The sequence below is a fragment of the Camelus dromedarius genome, chromosome 4 (genome assembly GCF_036321535.1).
Source record: "Camelus dromedarius isolate mCamDro1 chromosome 4, mCamDro1.pat, whole genome shotgun sequence".
Classification (NCBI taxonomy): domain Eukaryota; kingdom Metazoa; phylum Chordata; class Mammalia; order Artiodactyla; family Camelidae; genus Camelus; species Camelus dromedarius.
The window spans coordinates 34,149,850-34,174,983 of NC_087439.1; the positions used below are offsets into that span (position 1 = coordinate 34,149,850).

General features: G+C 32.8%; 1 long non-coding RNA gene across 1 annotated transcript in view; it reads right to left on the reverse strand.

The window, feature by feature from the left end:
* Positions 1 to 2,976: 2,976 nt before the first annotated feature.
* The window catches only part of LOC135321210 (uncharacterized), a 221,305-nt gene continuing 199,147 nt past the window's right edge, over positions 2,977 to 25,134 (reverse strand). The window contains exon 3 of the long non-coding RNA XR_010380775.1: positions 2,977 to 3,063. This is a non-coding gene — a long non-coding RNA (uncharacterized LOC135321210). The remainder of the gene's footprint in view (positions 3,064 to 25,134) is intronic.

The window sequence follows — 25,134 nt, forward strand, 5'->3', positions numbered from 1 at the left end:
AGTAACTGTCCATTTTTGGTGGGACAAACACTTCAGAGCATATGCAAATCCAAAATGATAATAGGTACTAAGCAGCACACAGAAGCCTGAAGATTAAGAGAAAAAAAACGATATGGCCAAGCAGATATGAAATCTCCCAAAACAATATTTAACGTTCGTACCTAATCATACATGGCCAAGATTTATGTTAACCTAATAACTGTCAACTGAAGTAAAATCACACAAGGTGAGAGTTGTGAGTTAAGTTTTACTTAGGGCAAATGAAGACTATAGCCCAGGGGGACAGCATTTCAGATGGTTCTGAGCAACTGCTCAGAAGAGGCAGGGGGGAACTCAATATTATATATGATTTTAGTGAAGGGGGTACATGCAGTCAAGCACACATTTAGGCAGAAGCTTGCTGCCAGTCACAAGGAGTAGATGTCACCATTCATGATTTTAGTGCTTTTCTAGATATGAGGAGACTCAAGAATTTGGGGTCATAAAAACTTCTGAAAATATGTATCTGTAGGCCTGTTCAGCCAGTTTTCCCAGAGCACAGGGCACCTCATTGCTGATCTCCACCCTGAACTCCTTTCAGGGAATGTTGGAGGTCAGCGGCTGCAGCAGTTTGTCATTTAATCCACGCAGAGGTAGATGGCAAGTGCCAGTGTGAGTCAATCTTTGTAGAGGCAGGTGGCAAGTGCCAATTTTCAGTTGGCATAACGTATAATAATATGCAAGTTCTTTTGTAAACATACATAATCAAGGCCTCCTCTGATTAAAAAAAAAATTCATTACTCAGGATATGCCTAGACAGTAAGTACAATTTTTGGGAAAATATTGACTAAGGATAAAGAATATTAATTGTACTAGTTTGAGTAATGGTGACTCCTTACTACCCATTTTTGTCAGATTTTTTAAAACAAATCTTAAAAACTGTCATGTAGATACAGGGAGCCTGTTACTTGCCTGCTTCTCCCATCCATCCTCCATTAGCTAGGGAAGGCAGCTTTGCCCATTGGTTCGTAGAGAGTGACCTGTTCAGCAGTGTGAATCTGAAAAGATGTTCCATGAGCCTGAGAAGCTTCAGAATGGGTGTCCCAAAGAAGTGCTTATTTCCTAGTCCCTTAAATGATTTTCACCTTTTTATCTTGTTAGGGAAACTGGAACTTGCGTGAATAGCCACATTTTGTAGAAGAAAAAGAGGAAGAGCCAAGTGCAAAGTATTAGCATCTTACATAGGAAAAGACCACCAATCACCCTGACTGAATAGTGGGTCTGTGCATGTCATCCGTTGTCCTATCCATTCTTCCGCTCAGGCCATGTGGTTTTAAAACCCAACCTTATAACAGTTTTTCAAATGCAAAATTAGAAAACATAGAAATGTCATAAAAATATTTTTTTTTATTTCACCAAGTTTTACATTTTTTAAGAGTGTTGAGTGAGGATGGATAAAAGGGAGTTCTGGCAATTCTATTTCATTTGTCTGCTCCTTCAGTGCAAAGGGAAATAGCAATCTCATGCATAAATGGCTACTCCTGCCTTCCTAGCATTCTTATGTTATAAAGCCCTTTATAATATCGGATGCCCAACTGAGTACTTCCTTTTACCATTAACTCCTCAAACCATGAATATTTAACGAAAACAAAGTTTAAACCCCTGACTCTTTCACAGTTAGTATCTATAATCCTTTTTTCCAGACTAGGTATTTTTAAATCGTGTTAAATCTTTCATCTTCCTTCTGGTCAATTTCAAGGTTTTTATTGAATCAAATGCAATTTTTTTATACCAGCGTTCCTTTTGCTTTTAGACATTTCTACTGGCTTAGCAAGAGCTGTTCAAATTAGGTGATCATCCTATATGTGGTACATTGAATTAAGCATTCCTTACTTTTAGGCAATGACCTCTGAGTGAATCATTTATTTATCTATTTATTTTTAATGCATGGGATAATTAAAATTGGTCCTGAAAAATTGAGGTGATTTTCTTTTTTGTAGACTTTGAAAAAAGTTTGATTTTTTTTTATTTTAACAAACATCCCAATAATCTACTTTCAATAACCCTAAAAGAAATATTAATAAACAAATCTCTGATTAGGTATTACATTTTCTTCCAATAAATTACTAGAGGAATACACTAAAAACAATATGGTTGAACTATAAGTGCAAGTGATTCCATAATAAGGTTTTTTCCCCACCTTAAATGATTATTTCCTGTGAAGTTATAAAAGATTGTCTTTATTATTTATTCCCCTTAAATCATAAAACCAAAGAAAAGGTAAAGAGGGGGAACAGTTAACCTCTGGTGACCAAAGGTGCGCTGGATCTGTTATTTTGTATTCTATACTCTTCAAAAGAGCAATATAAACAGAATTATTTATGCCCAGCAAAATGTTGCTTAATTACTTATGCACCACTGTTTGCTTGTATTTTAAGCTCTCTCTACCACCCACAGGCAGACGTTAAACAGCTGCTAAAAGCTAGCTTTAGTCTTGCCTGTTTGAAATTAGCATTCTTGAGCTTTGAAAAAACTTTGTTACCAATTTACATATGCATAGAGACTGATATTTAGACTCACCATATGATATGTCCCTCAAGAGCTTTTCTTATTGCCTCCATCCTCAGGTCTCAACCTAGAGACTGTAAATCTAGCAGGTGATTAATTCTATACCCTTGAGAAACTAGCAATTAGCACTTGCAACCAGTAAAAAATTGTCATTTCAAAACCCTGTTTACTATGCCCATGTATTTTCTATGAACTCACAGTTAACTCTAAATAGATGTGTATGGCAATAGATCTGCAGACATTTCTGTCTCTTTATGTAAAATATAATATTGCTACCAGCTAATCAACCTATTAAATATATATAATTGACATTCCTTTTTTAATATAAAATAGCAAGATGTAGCAAGCATGGAAACACTCTACATGATGTTTTATGTTACTAAACCTTAATCAGTTCATTTCAACATGATGACTTTGTAGGGTTTACCTGTTCTGTGTCAATTCTTATCTCTGATAGCTGAAATTACCGTACTTCCAGATGTTCTTATGCATTATTGAGGTCTTCTGCAGTAGATGCTGGAAAAGGTAAGATAAGGTTTTATTTCTTTGTAGTAGTCACAACACTGAGATCAAAGACGCTAAAGTGCAGTGCTTAGTATTGAAAACTATGATGAACCTAACATTTATTTTCAAGTCGCAAACCTATCATAAAAATTGCTCATTAATCTTCAGTTAACCATTTTATGTGTAATCTGTGAGTCAAGGAAGGAAATGTTTTGAAAGGTTTAAAAATGCATATTTGACCACACACAATAAACTAGTGCTAATTATGTATGTGCATAGGACAAGGTTTACATGGAAAATATATGTTGGAAGCTCTATCCTGTAAGACAAGTGATGAAAGATGTTAAAATTGTTTTATAGAATAACTTGCATGGAACAATGTATGTTGGTCAGATTTAAGAATCTCTTAAAAAAGAATTTATACATACACACACATACGTATTTTTAAAAAATGGTTTCTGATAAAATCTGCCAGAGCTCTGGAGAGTGCTAACTGACATGAAAACAGAGTAATTCCATTTTCTGAAATGTTTTTCAGTTCAGTTCAAGGGAAAGAAGACAGGTGAACGTAGCTAACATGCACACTACCCACAGTGTGTTAATTTACTATAACCAAAACATTTCATTTTGAATTATATGTTACACATTTTTATGATTACAAGAGTAAAAGAAAAAATGCCATGTAGAGTATCTTGATTCTTAACGTCAATGATCAGTTAACAGACAGCTTACTTTACAAATAGACATTAAAAATCCAGAAAACACACGCAGGAACAATTTAGTTCCCAGTATTAGGAAACCAAGGGCAGCAGATCTCCTTCATTCAGAAATGCAAAGTGAGGAGCAAATACAGATGATCTTGTAGAAAAGTGGACTTTATTTTCTCCAGATGCACAGTCATTAGATGGTCTGCTATAAAAAAGCCTGCTAGACTTTTGACTAATTACATCATCGAATCATCATACTGTTAAAATCAGTTGCAGGGCACTTGTACACAACTAAATCCCTGCTTCTAATTACTATTTTAGTCTCTTTTTCCTTGTGACATGTTGGTGATAGATCATTATTTTTTCAGCAATTTGTTCGCATTTATATGCAATATAATTGGATCTGATTAATTATTATGATTAATTACTGCAGAATTTCCTTGCAAAGCTATTAATACTGGTAGTATCAAATGAAAGACATGGACAAATGAAAGCCAATGGATTCCTGTTGCTCGTACTTGCAGTGTCTGGGCTGAAGTAACCCTTTGCTGTTCCCCAGCAAACAGAAAGGGATTGCAAAAGAGAGTTCTTCAAATGGCTATCAGAAGCTCATAACGTATGAAGTGTTTAGAATGTTTTTTTAGCTTATTTAGGTGCATTGTAAATGAGAAATCTAGCAGGTCTCTGTTGAAAAAGAGCATGTCAAGTTATTGATCTAAAGTAGTAAGGAACGTGTAGCATTCAAAATATGTAGAAAGCTATTAAGAAATAATTGTCTTGAAGGATATTTATAATTTCTCCATTTTCCTCAATAAGCATGATATAAGGCACTTAGTTAACTTCTATTAAATGTCAGATTATGAAATTTCCAAAGGACATATTTATGCAGAGTGTGTTTTGTATTTTAAATTATATTCTGGCTTAGAAGTAGGATATTACATGTAAAAAAAGCAAACAATGACTGAGTAGCTTAGGGGATCGACTTCCTGTTACCTCTGGGACCTGACTTTAAATCTGGCTTTGAGCAAACTGAAGAAAAATCATTTCAATCTAATGGCAGCAGCAAATAAAAAAATCAGATAATTTGAGTTCCTTGAAGGTGGCAGCAAGCTTTTTGCTTTATGAAGTGTCCAGAATTCTGAGCTTTTAAAAAAAGAACTGAATTTGAAGGATGCATGCCTGATTATAAATTGTAAAATACAAAAGATGTTGAGTATAATTTGCATCTGTCATAAACAGTACCAGCCCTGCTCATAGCATGAGTCTTAACAGGGGGGCATGAAGTCTTGAATCTTGCTGAGAAAATGGATTCATCTGTCTCACCCAGAATTGGTAGTGGTGCCTGCATTAATGTCAAGATTCTAAGAAATTATTTTAAAGCTTTTGGGTTAGAAGTGGATGAAGGTATCTGAAAATGTTCAACAGGAAATATGAACAATTAATTTTTTTTAAAAAACGAAACTGCTGCATAACCAAGCCAATGTACAAATAGAAGAGATGAATTTGCTTTATACACAGATGCAATTTTTCTTCGATGGTTCATATTAAATTAAGTTCACCAAAAGGAAAAAGAAGGTAGACTAAAGAAATCATTGTATTCAGGTGAAGAGCAAAACAGTTAAATCACACATGACTCCTAGTCCTTTTAGTTTCAACAGATAGTGAATTCCAGTGAAGCTTTCACATGTTTATTGATATTGGCATGTAAAATTCTTCACAAAATTCATACATTTAACAAGATATTTGGGTCAGGTCTGTATTTCTTATGGAAATGACTGAAACAAATGCAAGAACATCATTAAAAATCTTCTAGCCCCTACCAGAATACGCAATTTGGCCTATCAGACTTCTTAGATAAGCCACCAGCGCCACCCGACTCCCCTGCCAATGGCTTCATATAAATTATTTATATAAGGATAATGCTAGTTTTTCTTCTGAGAGTAAGAAAAATGGGATTAATGTGAGGATCAACACTGAAGCCATTTTCATGGACTCCTTGTATGTATAAACTATGTTCATGGCAATCATGTTAGAAATTAGAACTGGCCTGCACCCCAGGTGACAGTAGGAGTTGTGGTGAAAGGCAGGAAGCCTGCTCAAGGATTTCATTTCTATTCCTAAGTAAGCATCACCGCCCAGGAGACAGAGGGCACTCACATACCCAATAAATAATGTTGGGTGTTCACAGTTGCTAATACGAGAAAGGTAATGAAACAATTAGTAACAGAATGATTAGTGACATTATTAAATACACCGTGTATGAACTGCCATTAAGAAAACTGGTTATGAAGTACATTTTGTTGGGAAATGCAACATAAAGCAAATAAAACCCCACACCATCCAAGGCATAAATAAGAATAGTTATGAGCACAGAGCATTTACAATTAGAGTAGATGACCTATCTGCCACTGCAAGAGAACTTCTTTTAGCTCATGTCTTAGCTCAATTTCAGGCACTCACTTTAGATTCAATGGGAAAAATATCATAATACATTAATAACTGTGCTGCCTTGTAGCAACAGGCATCTAAGCATTTTACACATTTTTTTGAGAATCTTTAGACTTAACATTTTTACTGTCATTACCAAGACACAAAGACCATGGAGTTGTGATATGTGTGACTAAAGGGCTCCCAAAAAGAAGCTCATTTTTATTTTAATCAAAATGAATAACAGAATGATCAAAATCAATTATCCCCATGTTATCATTTTAGAAAACTAACTTAAATTTATCAGTTCTTTCTTTAACTTTTCGACAGAGCCAAAAGTAAATCATCTAGCAAACTAGTAGAAGAAGCCAAATACTAGTAAATACTAGTGTCCTTGAATCAGCCGGTGCCACTGACACATTCTCTAGAAGCTGCTCCTTGGCATGCTACAGTCTAAGCAATTCAATTCTAACGCTAAGGATCTAGAGAGACAAGAATGGCGGTGAGAAAATCTGATCGATCCAAGACCGACCACGATGAGAAACTCTCCCACCCAAAACTGAATTAAGCTGCTGTGTCAGAGAATAGGACAACCCTCCTAGGAATATAGTCTAGATTCTCCCACAGACATCTGTAGTGTAGAGCGCAGGACAAAAACTGGCTAAAATACAGGAATGCAAAGGGGTATAAATTTTGGTTATTCTTCAGTTGATGCACCATTAATCCCATCAGCCTTTTCTACCACAAAATAAGAATCTAAGATGATGGAGGACTGCTTATTTTTCTCTGAAATCCTCACCTCACCTAGTGAGTGATGGGTGCATAACATTTTACAATAGCAACATAGAATCTTCCTTTTCAAGTTCTTAGACTTTTTAATGACCGTGGAGTTCACATTATTTATTTCGAAGACAGGAAAACAAGGCTCACAGAAGTGAGATAGTTTGCCCAATGCCATGCAGTTAGTAAGTGACAGGGTTTGAAAGAGACCAAGATTCCTCCGATCCAAATCGATCAGTCCTTTCCAATATGCTATGCAGTTGCTAACTGACACAAAAATCTAACATTTAGATCACTATTTTTCTATTCTGACTTAGAATTCCTTAGGAGATTAGTATTTCTCATCTGAATAACTAATACTCTGGTTCATACTTGAAGCACATCTTTTGCAACTATTCCCTTAGAAATTGCATTAAAATTGGAAACAACCTAAACATCCACCTGTAGGTACTTAATTCAATAAATGATGACATATTCATACCATAAAATGCTGTTAGGCCACTGAAAGAATTAGGTAACTCTTCATGGACTGGCATGAAAAGATATTCTTAAATATTTAAACAGAAAGCAGTAGAAAAATACTGCTGTGTTGAATGAGGTATGGAATGACCTCACTTCAAAATTCTATATTTGCTTATATGAGGAAAGAAGTCTGACATAATACACACCAAATGTTTACTAGTGGGTATCGCTGGGAATAGATTTAGAGGGACTGGAAGGGACCCTTCCATAATGTGTCATATATTTCTGAGTTACTTGATTTTATTTCAACAACAAGGATATACTTGCCTTTGTAGTTAAATATTAAAAGGTAACATTAAAGTAATTGCATAAAATCAAATCCTAAGTTTTATAGACTTATTGATATTTATGAAAATCAGTTTTAAAAGGGCTTATTTTTTCAAATTCTTATCACATTTCTGAAGTGCAGACAATTTTGGTAAACAAAAGGTTTAGTAATTTTTTTTAGTATCTCATTAAATATTTGCTACTTTTTATTTAATATGGATATAAATAATAAATAGTCATAAAATAAGTTATGGAGTTTTACACTTTTATCAAATAAGAAGACATTACTCTATTTTATTGTAATTAATATAGTGCTATTTTTAAGCAGGAAAACGAGAAGAACCAATTGAGGGCTTTTCTCCCCCACAATTCTTTAATATCACTTCCAAGAATGCTGGTGCACATATCTTGGGTAAAACGATTCAAAAGACAAAGCAATTTAGCTTTTTGGCAACTATCACTCTGCTATGCGATTTCAACATATAATATTTCAGCTCCTCAACTTTCCACATATACAGCATATTCTTGGAGAAAAAAAAAGATGCAACCTCATGTGGAGCTAGTAAAATCATATTTGTTGGGAATTTGGAACTCCTCAAAAGAAGACATTCTATAAATATTACATTTGAAGAACCCCAGAATTGCCTGACTATTTAGCGTGCAAAACAGAGTTTATCAGAGCATCAATTTGTAAACTCCTTTCTCATCCAAACGTCTGTTTTAGCTAAAATTTTTGGAAAATGTTAATATTAGTCATATTACTTTTGCTAAAATCTCTATTTAACAACAAGAGAAGATTCTCAAATTGCAATTCAGAATACACATTACAATTTTAAAACATAAAAATTTTCGAAGTAAAATATATATTTATATATTTCTACATGATGAATACATCACTTCTTTTCTCAATGCTGAATGAAGATGTGTTTACACTTATTCTTGGAAAAAGTGCAACAATTTTTAATTTAACAATTCCATTTTAGCAACTCATTTCTGCTTGAGTATTGAGGTCCTGTATAAGAACTATTTAAACGAAAGGACAGTTTCGTTTCATTTCTGACGAAACAATGTACAAAGAGGGTCAGTTGCTCCCCCAAATCATAAAACAAGAAATAGAAACCTAAGTCAAGAACCAAAGAACAGCCAGTGCTTTGCTGTTCTCCAATACTCATATATTGATGGAAGGGTACATATCTTCTGATCAAATTTTTCACAATAAAATATTTCATAGAAATTGTGAAAAGAACACAGTTGTTCTTTTCAAATATTGATAATGGTACATTACAAAACTATGAATCAGATCAGCAGCAATATTAACAGCCAGAAATGTGTTGCTACATATTCCTGTTTCTCATTTTTTTAATCCCAGAAGTAAGCATATACAGAATAACAAATACACATTAGAAATTGAAGTTTGTAGATCAAATGTAAAGGATTCAAGAATTTGAGCTTCAAAAAAAAAAAAAAGAAAAAGATCAAAAGGCACACTACTGTAAAAGTGTAAAAGAGATCTGCCAACCACTAACTATGTTTAATCACACATTAAGATGTGATCGATGCAGTTCACTAATGGTCATCTCTAGTGGTATTATGGCTTTGCAAGCACCCTGCTTGCATTTATATTCAGGAAAATAACAGTGATTTAACAATTTACTGCCAGGAGTTGCCTTGGATTCCAGTTCTAATGCCGTGGAAATACTTCTTAAAGCTGTTTCACAGTAACAGGAAGGCTACTCATCTTCTATTGTTCAGCTGAGACACTCACATTTGTTCTGTTAGATCGAAAACAGCAGAGATCAGTTTATTTACTAATGCCAGGAAGCATCATTGCAAAGAAATCAGAAAACAAAAAAGAAGGTTAAGTGAAGGAAGCTGTGAAACACAGTGGCTGAGGAAGTAGAGAGTAAGAGTAGGTTAATAATATCTAGCTGAATAAAAAAGAAAATATTTTAATAATAGAAGGTCCAGGAATGAGAATTGTGTGATAACTCAGTGAGAAACAATACAATTTGCTCCTGCAATTGTCAATCCTTGTCAAATGACATCATACAGTTTTTGATCAGGAAGTACATTAACACACGTCCCTTTTTTTTTTCCTAATGATATACATGAAATCTGTAGAATCAGAGGATAAGAATTTTTAAAACATGTCCGTACTTTTTTGGTGAATGATTTACCTATTTGCTAAATCAAGAATCGGGTCATTCTGATCAGAATTCACAGCAAAAATGTCCCCAAAGTTAATGCATGATTAGCTAAGTGCAAAGAAATGCCTGTTATCTTTTAAAGAAGAGTAGAAGAATTAAGACTAAGTGCTGATTTCTAGAGAGATAGAAACTAAGCTTAATATACTCATCTGCTTAGCTGAATCTGTGTATGAAAAACACAGGCTCCTACAACTAAGAGTCATTGGTGAAACAAGGACCAGAAATACACTGGCAAGGTCATGCTGTGACATTCCATGACTGCACTGACTGTCGTTTTGGTGCCAAACTGTTCTTAGGCAAAGACCCTGTATCAGTTTATCACATATATCAGTTTGTTAGGGCTGCCATAACAAAGCACCACAGGCTACGGCCTAAACAACAGTAATTTATTTCTCATGGTTCTGGAGGTTGAAGTCAGTATGAACTGGCTCCAAGCACACCACTGTCAGTTACGTTGGTGGTTTCAAGGGTTCAAACTCACTTTATTAGAACAATGCTCCTTTTTATTTGTTTTATATTTTTGATATTCATTTTTTAAGTGGTTGGATTGACTCCACAAAAAAAGGTTAAAAGTTTCTGATTACCTAGTCTCCGAGATTTTCTAACACTGTAAAACTTTCACCCTTGATTTTAGTATATTGAGTTTCCATTTTATTTTTGATGGATTCTAAAAATCTTTTTTAAAAAATAGAATATTGTTTTTTATTGCCTCCTTGACTTGAGATGTGTGGTTCTTAAAATTCTCCTTGAAATTTTTTTGCAAATTGTTTTTTACAGCCTTTATCTAAAAGATACCAAAACAATTGATCAATGTCCCAAAATTAGTCCATTTAGTTATTAGTCTTTAATTCCTGTAAAGCTGTGATAGCCACTTGTCAGAGGTTGTTCAGGTTTTTTGAAAACATAGCATTTAATGTAAAATAGCTTTGAGAAGAATGAGGCAACTATTAAATAAATTTCTCTCTTCTAATTTAGTAGTCCTTTTCCTATGCTCCTACTAATCTCTGAAGTATCTTCATTAAAGCAACAGTTGTTTTGATCATTAAGTATGATTGCATTTCTATCTTTTCATTAACACTCAGAGAAAGTTTCATATTTTGTCTTTATGTCTGTAATAACTAGAATTTATTACACACATTATAAGTATTAGTTGATTAAAAATTATTAATTAGTAGAAAATTAATAATTTATATTCAGAAAAATGAATTCTTATTCATAATAAATAATACATGATGTGCTACATTCAGGAAAAATAAAGGGTTAAAATGATCTTTTTTTTAATTAAGAGAATTTTCAGACTGGAAGACTTTCTGTATTTATATTAACATGTGCTATTTTTAACTTTTGAAGAAATTTTTAGCAAATCTTCCCTAGGAAAATTCTTACAACAGGTAAATAGTTTATGACTTTAATTAGCTTCCTGAAAATGTTTTAATGAACAAAGACTGCTGGGTAATTTCAAGAAAAGCATGGAATAACTAATGAACAAATTCTAAATTTAACTAGAGAATAATTTGTATTATTAAATATAATAAATTTTGAATAATCATTAAAAAAGGGACTGTAATATTTGCAATAATGTCCCTAAATCTAAATTTATCACTTTTAGAATTTGAAAATATTAGAGTTATTGGCCATTATGATATTTTCTTGGTTCAACAATATTCTATTCTGAGGTCCCAAAATGTATACAGAATATAACTCAGAAATCCTATACAATAATTTAGTCTCAAAAATCAGCCCCTCCTTATGTATTTCTCAAATGTATGCAATAAACCACATATATTAACACTGCTATTCACACTGCCTTATTGATCTCTGAATCTCACTGACTTCAGTGTACAAATACAGAAAAACGACCATAAAGAAACACACACATGCACTTACATTAAATCAAGGAGGCCATATAAAAGACATAGTTTGGATAGCCACCGTGCCCTATAACTTACATGGCCGGATCTAACTATTTCACTCTAAAATTAATCACTAATCATCTGTAATTGATTATCTAAGGTTTTTTTTTCTCTTTTTCCTTATTTTCTAGGTCAAAAGAGCATCTGCTAAAGAGAAGCTACTTTTAAAAAATGTAGTTGGGTGAGCCTATTGTATTTCTAGAAATGTAAAGAGCAAATGTTTAAAATCTCCACAGTCACACAATGTATCTCCAACCACAGGATTCCAGGTAAAGCAAACAAACCAAGCAACATTTAAAAACTATGCAAAAGAATCTTTTTTTTTCCTAATAAGAGGTAGCAAGTTTCCATATTTTTACATTTGTTAGCCGCCTTCAGATACATCACTTGTCAATCAACTTCTGTGTATTTATGTAATTGTCTCATCCTCCCGTCAAATGTATAAAGTATATCTGTGGAAAACTTGATCTGAAATGGCCAAATAGGGTTAAAAAATAAAACTGAAGATCAAACTAACATTTTACATGGCATCAAAAGGTAATCTCCCCCCCAAAATATATGTAAAGCAGTGTTTATTTCTTCCCCTTTTGAATGGGCACACTGTGATACTGCACCTTTCTGTCAATGGGATGGCATATTTCTTTCAGGAGAAAAAAGCAGAGAAGTGTATATTTAAAACTTTGAAATTATGTGGGATTCCATTAATAGCTTAGAGAAAAATAGCATTTTTGGAAACTAAAGTTAAACTGACCCAAAGGAGGTGGTCATTAAACATCATGGCACTAGCATAATAAAGGAATTAGGATGTATGATTTAATAGAAATTGCTTACCAGGTCTAAATTGTATTCAGTATAAATGTTCAATCGGCTTAAAGGTCACCTAACACTTAAGAATAAGAAAATGCCTACCAACCTGTGGGAAACCTAAGAAAATCCACATCACTCTTTTTGAAACAACAGTATGCAAGAATTGTAACCTAAAAGTAGTAAAATGAGTGATACTCTCCTAAAATATTCTACCTTCCTTTGGTGTGACTTTTTATAGGACACCAGTGCATTATATCTGTTCCCTTAAACTAGATTTTCTTCCTCAAATGACTATAAATTTAGGGAAAAAATGTTTGATACTTAAACATATGTATAAATGACTGTGTGTCAGGAGGTGGGAGGGATCCTATATCCTTAAATCAAAGAAGTTTGAAGTACTGTTTTATTTACCTTTCTAAAATTTTTTAATGGAGTTTCTTTATAATTAAGGCAAATTCTGTAAATGAGAGATCAGTGAAGACATCAGTTTGAAAATGTAATTTAAAAGGTACTAGAAGGAAAAGCAAGAATGAGGTTCATAATCTGTTAGTGCCTTGCATTGTATTAGCGAAATACCATATCATCAATCTCCTTTCTTTTTCTGTGTCTGACTCTGCCACCTTCTTGACTTGCACACCCGGAGGAGCATAATTATAGGCATGTAACATATGCATTGTGACTTTGAAGGTATGGAATTTAAATTACTTCAGTACATAAATCACCCTTAGCCTATAAGTCCATATTACTGTGCAAATGAGGGAAACCTAGTGTTTGTTTACCATACTTTGGAAAACTTAAAAAAAAAAAAAACCTAGTACATTGCATAATTATTGGATTTGTAAAAACATGCTTTGATCAAATGAAATGAGCATTTAGGTTGTTCAAAGCTACTTTTCATAATCCATTACACAGCATAAATTTCATATAACTGCTCACATAGCAACTTATAAATATACTCATATATTTTTCTTTACTTTAGCATTAAAGAAAAAAGTGATTAAAGATCTAGCATGCAAATCTCTTTTACTTACAGCTTTTCATTTGAGTTAAAAATCTAAAACTATAATAATTAACCCAATAAGCCTGCAGCAAATACACATATCTGACACTATTTCTCTCCTGTTTTGCAAGTGTTTCATGATAAGAGACAAAACATTTGGGTGGCTGGTAAAAACTACAAATTTAACTACACATAAATATATTATAGCATCCTTCCAAAACCTGAAGTAGACATCCATTTTATTACAAAAATCAAACACAAACAGAAGCCCAAACCTTGATCTTATCCTAAATTAAGATAAGGGAAGCTTGCAGAACATCATTTTGGCTTTAATTATTATTTTCTGAAAAGCAGTGCAGTGTTCTCTGGGGCATGAACAACTAAGGAAGATTAGAGTTCAGTGAGAGGTTCCACTTATTTTTTTTCTACCAATTTAAGACAGAAAAATGTATAAGAGTTCTAAGAAAGGGAAAATAACCCAAACCAATTAATATCTGCTCTTGTTTTTCATACTGTTCTGATGGAGCTAGTCTCAGACATACTTTAGATACCAGATTCTGAAGCCTTTTTATTTTCAATCTCAAGATGACTATGGAAATACTAAGTAGCTGATGCTAAAATGAATTCCTCTATGAAATTCATATTACACTTGAGAATAACACTCCTTCCCTACCCAAAAAGTGTCAGATCTTCTGGTTGAAATGTGAATTCTGCTTCTATAAAATTCTCCCAAAGATCTATAAATTTTTAACTATTTAAAAATTTCTACATATTTCCCAAGAAGAAATAAGATAAAAATGTAATAAAAATAAAATGAAAATAAAAGATCAAGATCATACAGAGTAGCACTGGTCAGCGGAAATATAACAAAAACCACAAATGTAATCTTAAATTTTCTAGGAGCCACATTCGAAAAGTAAATAGACACAGTGAAATTAATTTAAAATATATTGTTTAGCCCAATACATCCAAAATATTATCATTTGATCATATAATGTATATTAAGACACCCTTAATGAGCTATTTTATATTTTTGTACTAAATCTTGTAAATCCATTGTGTATTTTACACCTAGCCATGTCTTGATTTGGACACTAAATTTTCATTGGAAATTCCTGGTCTGTATTTAGATTTCACACAATTTACAGTTGGAAAAAGTAGATTTATATAGCCAAATTTTCCAAACTAACTAAATTCCAAATTTCAAAATTTTCCCAATAACTAAATTAAATATGTTTTCAAATTTAATTAAAAGAAAAGAAAAACTTATTTCTATGGTCAGGTTAGCATAGTTCAATTGTTTCATATCCACACATGTCTAGTGGCTGCCATAATGGACCTTGCATAGTAGAGAAATAATAAGGATAATTAAAACCTTAAGAAAGACTAATGGCTTTATTACCTAATTAAATATCTAATACCACTATCCTATCAATTTCTGACATATTTGAAAGAATATAAGCTATTGTCTGTTAGTGAAATTGCTATATATGTAAACATTATATAAAGTCATTCATATTTTAAGTCTCCAATTGGTAGACACAGTATTTTCTACCCTATATTTAGATGAATGCACTTTAAAGTTTGGGAAAGTGTTTCACATGATTGCCATTGAAAACATCTGAATAAGGTGTCTTGGATGAGATTAGGAAGGATTTTAAGGATGTCATACCATCTTCCAACTATGTATGTTCATGGGTTACATTTATTTTTAATAGTCTTTTATTGAAAGTCTATTTTTAATTCACCAAACATGGCCAGGTTCATGTTTACTACAAAATTATTATGCCAAATAATGAAGTAGCTTTAATCAATTGTGAATATTACATTCTTCATATTTCTTGCTGTCAGCTGGGGATTGCTTTCCACTCCTAAAAGCTTCCTTAGGTCCTAGCCACATGGCTCTCTTGCAGGTAAGCAGCTTATTTCCTCAAGGCCAGCAAGAGAATCTCTCCCCAACCTACTAAAATGAAGTCTTTTGTAAAGTAATACACATATCACTCTTGCTCATATAATGTAACCTCATAAAGGGAATAGATGTCCCACCATATTCATAAGTTCCTTCAACACTCAAGTGAGGGGGTCTTTATGCAGGATATGTAAACCAGGGGCAGGAAACTAGGGAGCTATCTTAGAATTTTGCCTACCAAAAGTAGGTATACTAAATGAATGAAAAAAATTAGAGAGCTATTAATATTAATTCGGAGCAAGTTAAAATTCAAGAAAAATATAGTAGGTCCACCCATGTGGAAAATTTCTATCAATAAAAATTGTAATTTGCATAGAATATAAAAGTCTTGATGATTTATACACTAAAAATCATAGCATCAAAATATTTAAACGGTAACTGTTAGAAATAGGAGAAATTAATGAACTTTTAAACATAGCTTAGATGTTTCCCATAATTTGACAGAAAAGGTAGAAAACATAAAAAAGGAGACGGAAAACTTAAATAGGATAAGTAATGAATTTGTTTGGTGAATACACACTACTTTGTGTTATAACCCAAATTTAAACAGACTTGAATTTCATAGTAAAAAAAATTAAGACCATTTTTAAAATATTCAAAGAATATGAACAAAATCAATCATAAAATGTCAAATTATTTCAAAAGCTTAAAATATTGCAAGCTGTATACTCTAAAGGTAAATTGTCAATTAGCAAACATAAGTTAATGTAAAATATTAAAAATAGGAGAATAATAGCAATAAAGATTAAAGCAGAATACAATACCTTCCCTCCACATACAAATAGTAAAATTAATCAATCAAACCAGAAACTATTTATCAGGGATATTTGCCTGAAGTTTTCTTTTCTTATACCGTTCTTATCTGCCTTTGATATCAGGGTAATGTTGGTCTTGTAAAATGAGTTTGGTAGTATTCTCTCCTCTGTGTATTTCTGGAAGAGTTTGAGAAAGATTGGACTAATTCTAATTCTTTAGATGTTTGGTAGAATTCACCAGTGAAACCATCTGGTCTTGGGCAGTTCTTTGTTAGGAGTTTTTTGATTACTTATTAAATTTCCTTAGTCATTCTTGGTCTGCTTAAATTTGCTTTTTCTTCATCATTCAGATTTGGGAAATTTAATGTTTCCAGGAATTTATCCATTTCTTCTAAGTTGTCCAGTTTGCTAACAGAGTAGATGATAAGTTTTCACCACACGCATGCATGCACGTGCACACACACACACACACATACACACAAAATTAACTATGTGAGGTGCTGGATGTATTAACTAACATTGCGGTAATCATTTTGCAAATATATACATACATCAAATATTACATTGTATTCCTTAAAGTGACACATGTTATACGTCATTTATATCAATAAAGCTGTAAAAATTTTTTTTAAAAAAACCAAAAGCTGGTGTTACTAAAGAAAATTTAAAAAAACAACATAATTTAAAGTTCAGAATACTAAATATTGAAGGTTATAAATGGAAAAAGACACTTAATCACAGATGCAGAGAATTTCAAAAATTTAAAAGATAATTTTATCGTAACTAATAAAATCTAAATGAAAGCGGCTATATTTTCTAGGAAAATTTAAACAACAAAATTGACTTAGGTTGTGATAGAAATTTGAATAATAAATAAACATAAAAGAAATGAAACTTACAAGCTTCCACACAGCAAAGAAAACCATAAGTAAAACAAGAAGAAAACCTACGGAATGGGAGAAAATTTTTGCGAATGATGGAACCAACAAAGGCTTGATCTCCAGAATATATAAGCAGTTCATATGACATAATAAGAAAAAAACAAACAACCCAATCCAAAAATGGGCAGAAGACCTAAACAAGCAATTCTCCAAGGAAGACATACAAATGATCAATAGGCACAAAAAAAATGCTCAGTATCACTAATTATCAGAGAAATGCAAATCAAAACTACGATGAGGTATCACCTCACACCAGTCAGAATGGCCATCATTCAAAAGTCCACAAATGACAAATGATGGAGAGGCTGTGGGGAAAAGGGAACCCTCCTACACTGCTGGTGGGAATGCAGTCTGGTGCAGCCACTGTGGAAAACAGAATGCAAATTCCTCAAAAGACTAGGAATAGACTTACCATATGACTCCAGGAATCCCACGCCTGGGCATATATCCAGAAGGAACCCTATTTCAAAAAGACACCTGCACTCCAGTGTTCATAGCAACACTATTTACAATAGCCAAGATATGGAAACAGCCTAAATGTTCATCAACAGATGACTGGATAAAGAAGGTGTGGCATATTTATACAATGGAATACTATTCAGCTATAAAAAACGACAACATAACGCCATTTGCAGCAACATGGTTGTTCCTGGAGAATGTCATTCTAAGTGAAGTAAGCAAGAAAGAGAAATATCACATGAGATCGCTCATATGTGGAATCTAAAAAAATTTTTTAAAATGAACATAAATACAAACAACTCATAGACACAGAATACAAACATGTGGTTGCCAAGGTGGCTGGGGGTGGGAAGGGACAGACTGGGATTTCAGAATTTGTAGATACTGACAGGCATATGCAGAATAGATAAATACAATTATACTGCATAGCACAGGGAAATATATACAAGATCTTGTGGTAGGTAGTTCACAGCAAAAAAAAATGTGACAATGAAAATATGTATGTTCATATACACTTGAAAAATTGTGCTCTACACTGGAATTTGACACAACATTGTAAAATGACTATAACTCAATAAAAAATGTTTAAAAAAAAGGAATAAACATAAAAGAAATGGAAATGATTGTCAATTATCTAAATTAAAATTTCATTAGCATAGAAGAGTATTTTAGGAGAGTTTTATATAATTTTCTAAGAGCAAATATTTTGGTTTTGTAATCAATTCTAACACTTCTCCCCCATTTCTAAAACCAGATAATGAACTCTGGTTTTCAATCTTGGACTCTCATTAATTCTGCAGCTTCTTTATCTTTCTATTCATCAACACATAGCCTTTTACTCAATTTATTTACTTGCTTTTAGGCATCTCTTTCTCATCTCATTTGTTTTCTGATACAATTTTTTACTTTTTTTGTTTATGTATTTTCTTTTACATATATTTTTATTGAAGTATAGTCATTTTACAATGTGTCAATTTCTGGTGTACAGCATGATGCTTCAGTCATACATGAACATACATATATTCTTTTTCATGATAAGTTACTACAAGATATTGAATATATTTCCCTGTGTTATACAGTATGAACTTGCTGTTTATCTATCCTGCAATCCCACTACTGGGCATATGTCCAGAGGGAATTGTAATTCAAAAAGTTAGATGTACCCCAGTGTTCATAGCAGCACTATTATAATAGCCAAGACATGGAAACAACCTAAATGTCCATCAACAGATGACTGGATAAAGAAGTTGTGGTGTATTTGTACAATGGAATACTACTCAGCCATAAAAAATAATAAAATAATGCCATTTGCAACAACATGGATGGACCTGGAGAATGTCATTCTAAGTGAAGTAAGCCAGAAAGAGAAAGAAAAATACCATATAATACCATTTATATGTGAAATCTTAAAAAAAAAAAAAAGACAAAACTTATTTACAAAACAGAAACAGACTCACAAACTAACTTATGGTTACCAGTGGGGGGAAGTGGGTAGGGAGGGATAAAAATTGGGAGTTCAAAATTTGCAGATACTAATTTATACAAAATAGATAAACAACAAGTTCATATTATTTATGTATTTTCTTTATTTTTTAAATTGAGGTATGACTTGCATACAATTACTCAGTAATTTTAAGTGTGTAGGTCAAAGAGTGTTGACAAATATAGGTTTATATAACTACCACCATAATTATAATGTAAAACATATCCAGCTTCCCAAATAATTCTCTCATGCCCTGTGAAGTTAATCATTTTTCCCATTCTGGTCACTATTAATCACTACTTCATATTTTGTCACTATAATTCTTTCTTTCCTGGAATTTCATGTGAATAGAATCAGGCAATATGTAGTCTTGTGTGTCTACCTTTTTTTATTTAGCATAATCCTTTTGAGACTCATTCCTGTTGTTGTATGAATGTATATTTTGCTCCTTTAAACTGCTGAATAGAATTCCATAGTACACAGGTACCATAATTAGTTTATCCATTCTTCTGCTGACATGCATTTGGGTTATTTCCAGTTTTTAGCTCTTCTGAATAAACTGTGATGAACAACTGCATCAATTTGTGAAAAGTACTTAGTTCTCTTGGATAAACATCAGGGGGTAAGAGTGCTGGGTAGTATGGTAAGTGTATGTTTAATTTATAAGAGATTAACCACTTTCCAAAGTATTGTATTATTTTGCATTCCCACAAGCTATAATGGGCGTTTCAGTTGTCCCACATCCTCACTGATACTGGGTATTGTCACTTTTACTTTTTAGTTTTAGCCATTTTAGTAAGAATGTAGTGATAAATCATTTTGGTTTTAATTTGCATTTCCCCAATGAGTGCTGATGTTGAGCATCTTTCCATGTGCTTTTTTATCATTTTTATTTCTTTAGTGAAGTATGCGTTGAAATATTTTTGGCAATTTTTAATGAAGTTGTTTATCATGTTACATGTTTATCATATTATCTAAAAATGTTATTATTATGCCTTCATTTTTTACAGATTTTTGAGGTAAAATAGATGTAGCAAAAACTTCACACATTTTAAAAATATAACTTGACAAGTTTTTACACGCTTTTATGCATGTGTGTGTATGTGTGTGTGTTTCATGAAGGCGCTCTCTCTCTCTCTCTCTCTCTCTATATATATATATATATCTCATTTTATATATATATGAAAATCAGTAGATCAAGACAATAAGCATTTTTATCACTTCCAAAAGTTTCCTTGTGCTTCCTGTATAGCCCTCCATCCACTCCTGTTCTCAGGCAACCACTGATCTGCTTTCTGCCACTATAGATTAGTTTGCATTTTATAGAATTTTATTATAATTAGAATCACACAATCATCTTTATTTATGAAGGATAACTTCACTGGATTTAGAAATCTTGGTTGCCTTTTTTGTTCCTTCAGAATTTTGAAAATGTCAAGCCAATGTCTTTTGGCTTCCATAATTTTTAATGATAAGCAAGCTGTTAAAGTTATTATCTTCCTTCATTGTTGTTTTCAAAATTTCCTTTTTGTCTAGCAATCTGTATTTTACCTACATGTGTCTCAAACTGGGTTTCTTTATTTTCATTTAGCTTAGGGTCCAGTGAGTATTTGAATCTTTAACTTAATATTTTCTAGCAAATTTGAAAAGTTTTTTTTTCAAATCATTTTTCTGTCACTTTCTTTTGCTTTTCTCCTCCTAGGATTTCAATTACATGCATGTTGGGCTGCTTCATATATAACCACAGATCTCTGAGATTCTGCTCATGTTTCTTCACTCTTTTCCCATCTGGGCTTTGGATTGAGCAATTTATATTGATCTACATTCAAATCACTGCTTCTGTCTTTTGTCATCTCCAACATGCTGTTGTGTTCACCCTCTTATTTCGGAATTGTAATTCTCAATTCTAGAACTTCTATTTTTTTTAATAGTTTGCATTTCCCTGTTGAGATTGCTCATCTCTTCAATTATTGATGTCATATTTGCCTTCAAATATTTGAATATATTCTAATTTAATTCTTTGAACATATTTAGAGTGGCTGCTTTGAAATTTTCCTCTGCTCACTTTAATATCTGACCTATTAGGAATAGGATTCTATTATTGCTTCTTTTAAATTTTTAAATTTTTTTTATCTATGGGCTGCACTTTTTTGTTTCTTTGCATGTCTGGTGGTTTGGTTGTTATTTGCCCATTTTTATAATTTATCCTGGTGACAATGGACAATGTTCTCCTGATGATTATCAAATTTTTGTTCTAGTTGATAGTTAAGCTGCCCAGAATCAAATCACAAACTATTTCTACTCCAAGTTATGCAGCTACGTACATCTGCCTTGTCCTTATGTTTTCCCACTGCTGCATTTTTATTTAAACTAATCCCTGTGGGACTTCCTTTTATGTACAAAATTTGGCAGGTTTCCTTGCTTTTCAGGATATCCTTAATTCCAGCTATTCTCCTGGCTTTTGGCTTTGTAATCTTACCCTTGAGGACTTCTGCACCCAAAGATATTTACAACTGGAGAATGCACTTGTTTAAATTCACATTTCTGGCTCCCTGTTGCTCTGTTTCAAGAGTATTTTTCTCTCTGGTCTCTGCCTTTCTTTTTGGTGTGCCCTTTCTGATGTCTCTTACACATGCATAACATAACTGTCAACCAGGGACTCAGACAATTTATGTTCTGAAGGGGTCTAATCTTTTGCTTTTTTGCAGTTAGGGATTGCCCCTTTGAGTTTCTCAGTGTTTCCAGACCTGAATGCTAATCTCCAGTAACTTTAGTTGATCAGTTTGTTGTTTTTCCACTATAATCTCTGTTTCTCCAGTGCCATCTCTTCAGCAGGAATCTTAGGAAGCTGGGCAGCACACTTGGGCCTGGAAGCTGCAAATTCTTTTCTAGTTTTGTCATTGGCTACTTTCTAGTATCTTTAAATACATAAATATTATTTTATCTGTATTTTATAATTGTTGATATGTTGGAGGTTTATGGGACCATTTCACATCTCTGCCTCATCGGTAGCTGAGTCTCTGAAGCAATTATTTTTTATAATTCATGGAGTTAGACTTAGAGGTTCTAACACTGGTCTCAGTGATCATGAAGTTTAAACTAAAAAACAATGGTGTTCCACAGGTAATGTAAATATTTTTTTAGTATGAGGAATATAAAACATATTTGTGACTTTTTAAAAACTTGTGATGTCTTTGATGTTTAAAAAAAATAATAATCCTTTTATGATAATGTGCTTGTTTGTTTGTTATTGTACTAGAGAGAGTTGTAAGGTGAATGAAACCCACAGAGAAGAGTAAAAAAATTTAAATCAACTTTAGATTTAGTTACTAATCTATACACTCATACATCAACATTTTTAAAGCATTTATTTCCTCTTAGAACCTGTAGAAGCAAAACATCAGGCACAGGGAATCCCCAGAGAACTCAACATTTTGAGGAAAAATTTCACCACTTCTTTGTGGGATTTTGTATTGCAAATCAACATAAAATTCTATGAAAAACTTGCCAAAACAGAAAAATATAACAAAATAAGAAACTATACGTTTTTTCTTAACAGAGACATGGGGCTTCCGCACCGCTGATCATGAATAAGTGGATTGATTCCTATTCTCCCATATGTGAAACATGAGCTCCATGGAAAAGTCACATTTAAGGAGTATTGTGAAATTATATTACGGAGTTCACATAAAGATAAAAAAATATGAATTAGTTTTGTGTTTTAAGTCCAGAGGAAAACAATATAAAATGATTTTTCAGTGCATATAAAGAATTAAAAATGATTTAATTCTCATACCATGATAATAAAAAGATGTTTTTAAATTCTTAAAATATTTTTCTGTAGGCCTGTGTAAGTGACCTTTTTTTTTTTTTTTTTTTTAACTATAGACATGTTCTCCAGGGGTTTGTTTTACATTCAACACTTTTGATATTTTCACACCATTTTAATTTCAAGTTGGCATAAGTAGTGATGCTGTCACACCATTCTATCTTAGAACTGGAAGTTCATAAAATAAAAAAAAATCTACAGACTTCCTGTTTTTCTAAAGTAAAAAAAAAAGACGGTGATGTGGTAAGCAGATGTTAAGACTATGGATGGAAAGGAAACTGTATCCATATATTTAAACAAGATTTAAATAAGATTATTAACTTCTCCCTGGGCATGATAATCTCAATGTATTTCTTAATAAATTCCCATGTATGGAGTGGATAGAAGACTTATGTGCCCATTCACATAATAACAAAACATCATAACTGGTGGCAAACTCAATAGCACATGATGACATCAGGCCTAGGAAGATCCCAGAGTCAGGAAGGCAAAATCACTGTGATTGTAGGTAGAGAAACCATACAATTTATTATCCAAACCAGGACACTTTTAAGAGAGAAACACTATTAATAATTACACTAGCCAAATGAATCCAAGACTCTTACTGTGCCAGGGAAACCATATGTATAGTCTTCTTAGCAATAGGCAATCAGAGAGAAGAAAGATAAATAAAGGAGTCAGAATTGCAATTCACCAAGTTAGAGTACTCAAGAAGAGCTGCTTACAGCAACAAAGAGTATTTCCTTAAAGATAGTGCTCTACTTTGAGATCTGACTAAAATCTCAAATATTCTGTAACTCATCCTTTCAAGTCAGCTAGTAAGGTACTTGCTAGGGCTTAAAGAGCCTGAACCAAAAGTGGCATTGTCATGGGAGAACTAGATATAATTTTTCAATCCGTATTTTGTGTCTTTTAGGTCTAAAAGAAGAATCACATCTTCTAAATGAGCTTTTCCTCAAGTAAATCCTGGGAAACACTAGAAACAAGAGGTATAACATGTTACCATAGAAAAAAAAATTCCATTGTTTAAAAATATTTGGAAAATTATGTTTTAAAGGAAATTAATAATATTTGTGACTGTAGAACATCACAACCTTTAACATGCAAAGTTCACTGACTCTCCAGGAGAAGGCAGTAATAATAAGTAATAAGCAGTTTTTCCCCCAAATGTATTTGTCTTAAGTCAGATTTCTCAGTAGCAGAGAATGAGATAGGCATTCTAACACAAGTAATTTACTGACAAAGTGCTTACAGGAACAAAATACAATTTCAGCTGGAGATTAGCTTCAGTTTCATCCTCCCGGATAGCACAAATTGAACCACAAAATTAGTCCCACTTTGTGTCAAGGTGGCTAGCCCTTTTGTATCCCTTCAGCAGTCAATCACTGGCTATGCATTGCCTGGTTGTGGGTGTAGAGCAGATGCTACTATTAAACAAGAAAATTCAAGGTGACTGGATAAAGAAGATGTGGTATATTTATACAATGGAATACTACTCAGCCATAAAAACCGACAACATAATGCCATTTGCAGCAACATGGATGCTCCTGGAGAATGTCATTCTAAGTGAAGTAAGCCAGAAAGAGAAACAAAAATACCATATGAGATCGCTCATATGTGGAATCTAAAAAACAAAAACAAAAACAAACAAACAAACAAAAACAAAGCGTAAATAAAGGACAGAAATAGACTCACAGACAGAGAATACAGACTTGTGGTTACCAGGGGGGTGGAGGGTGGGAAGGGATAGACTGGGATTTCAAAATTGTAGAATAGACTACACTGTATAGCACAGGGAAATATACACAAAATGTTATGATAACTCACAGAGAAAAAAATGTGACAATGAGTGTGTATATGTCCATGAATAACTGAAAAATTGTGCTGAACACTGGAATTTGACACAACATTGTAAAATGATTATAAATCAATAAAAAATGTTAAAAAAAAAAAAAGAAAATTCAACTGAGTAAATTTAAAGATCTAATTGGCTTTATTCAACAGTTCATGAGTAGAG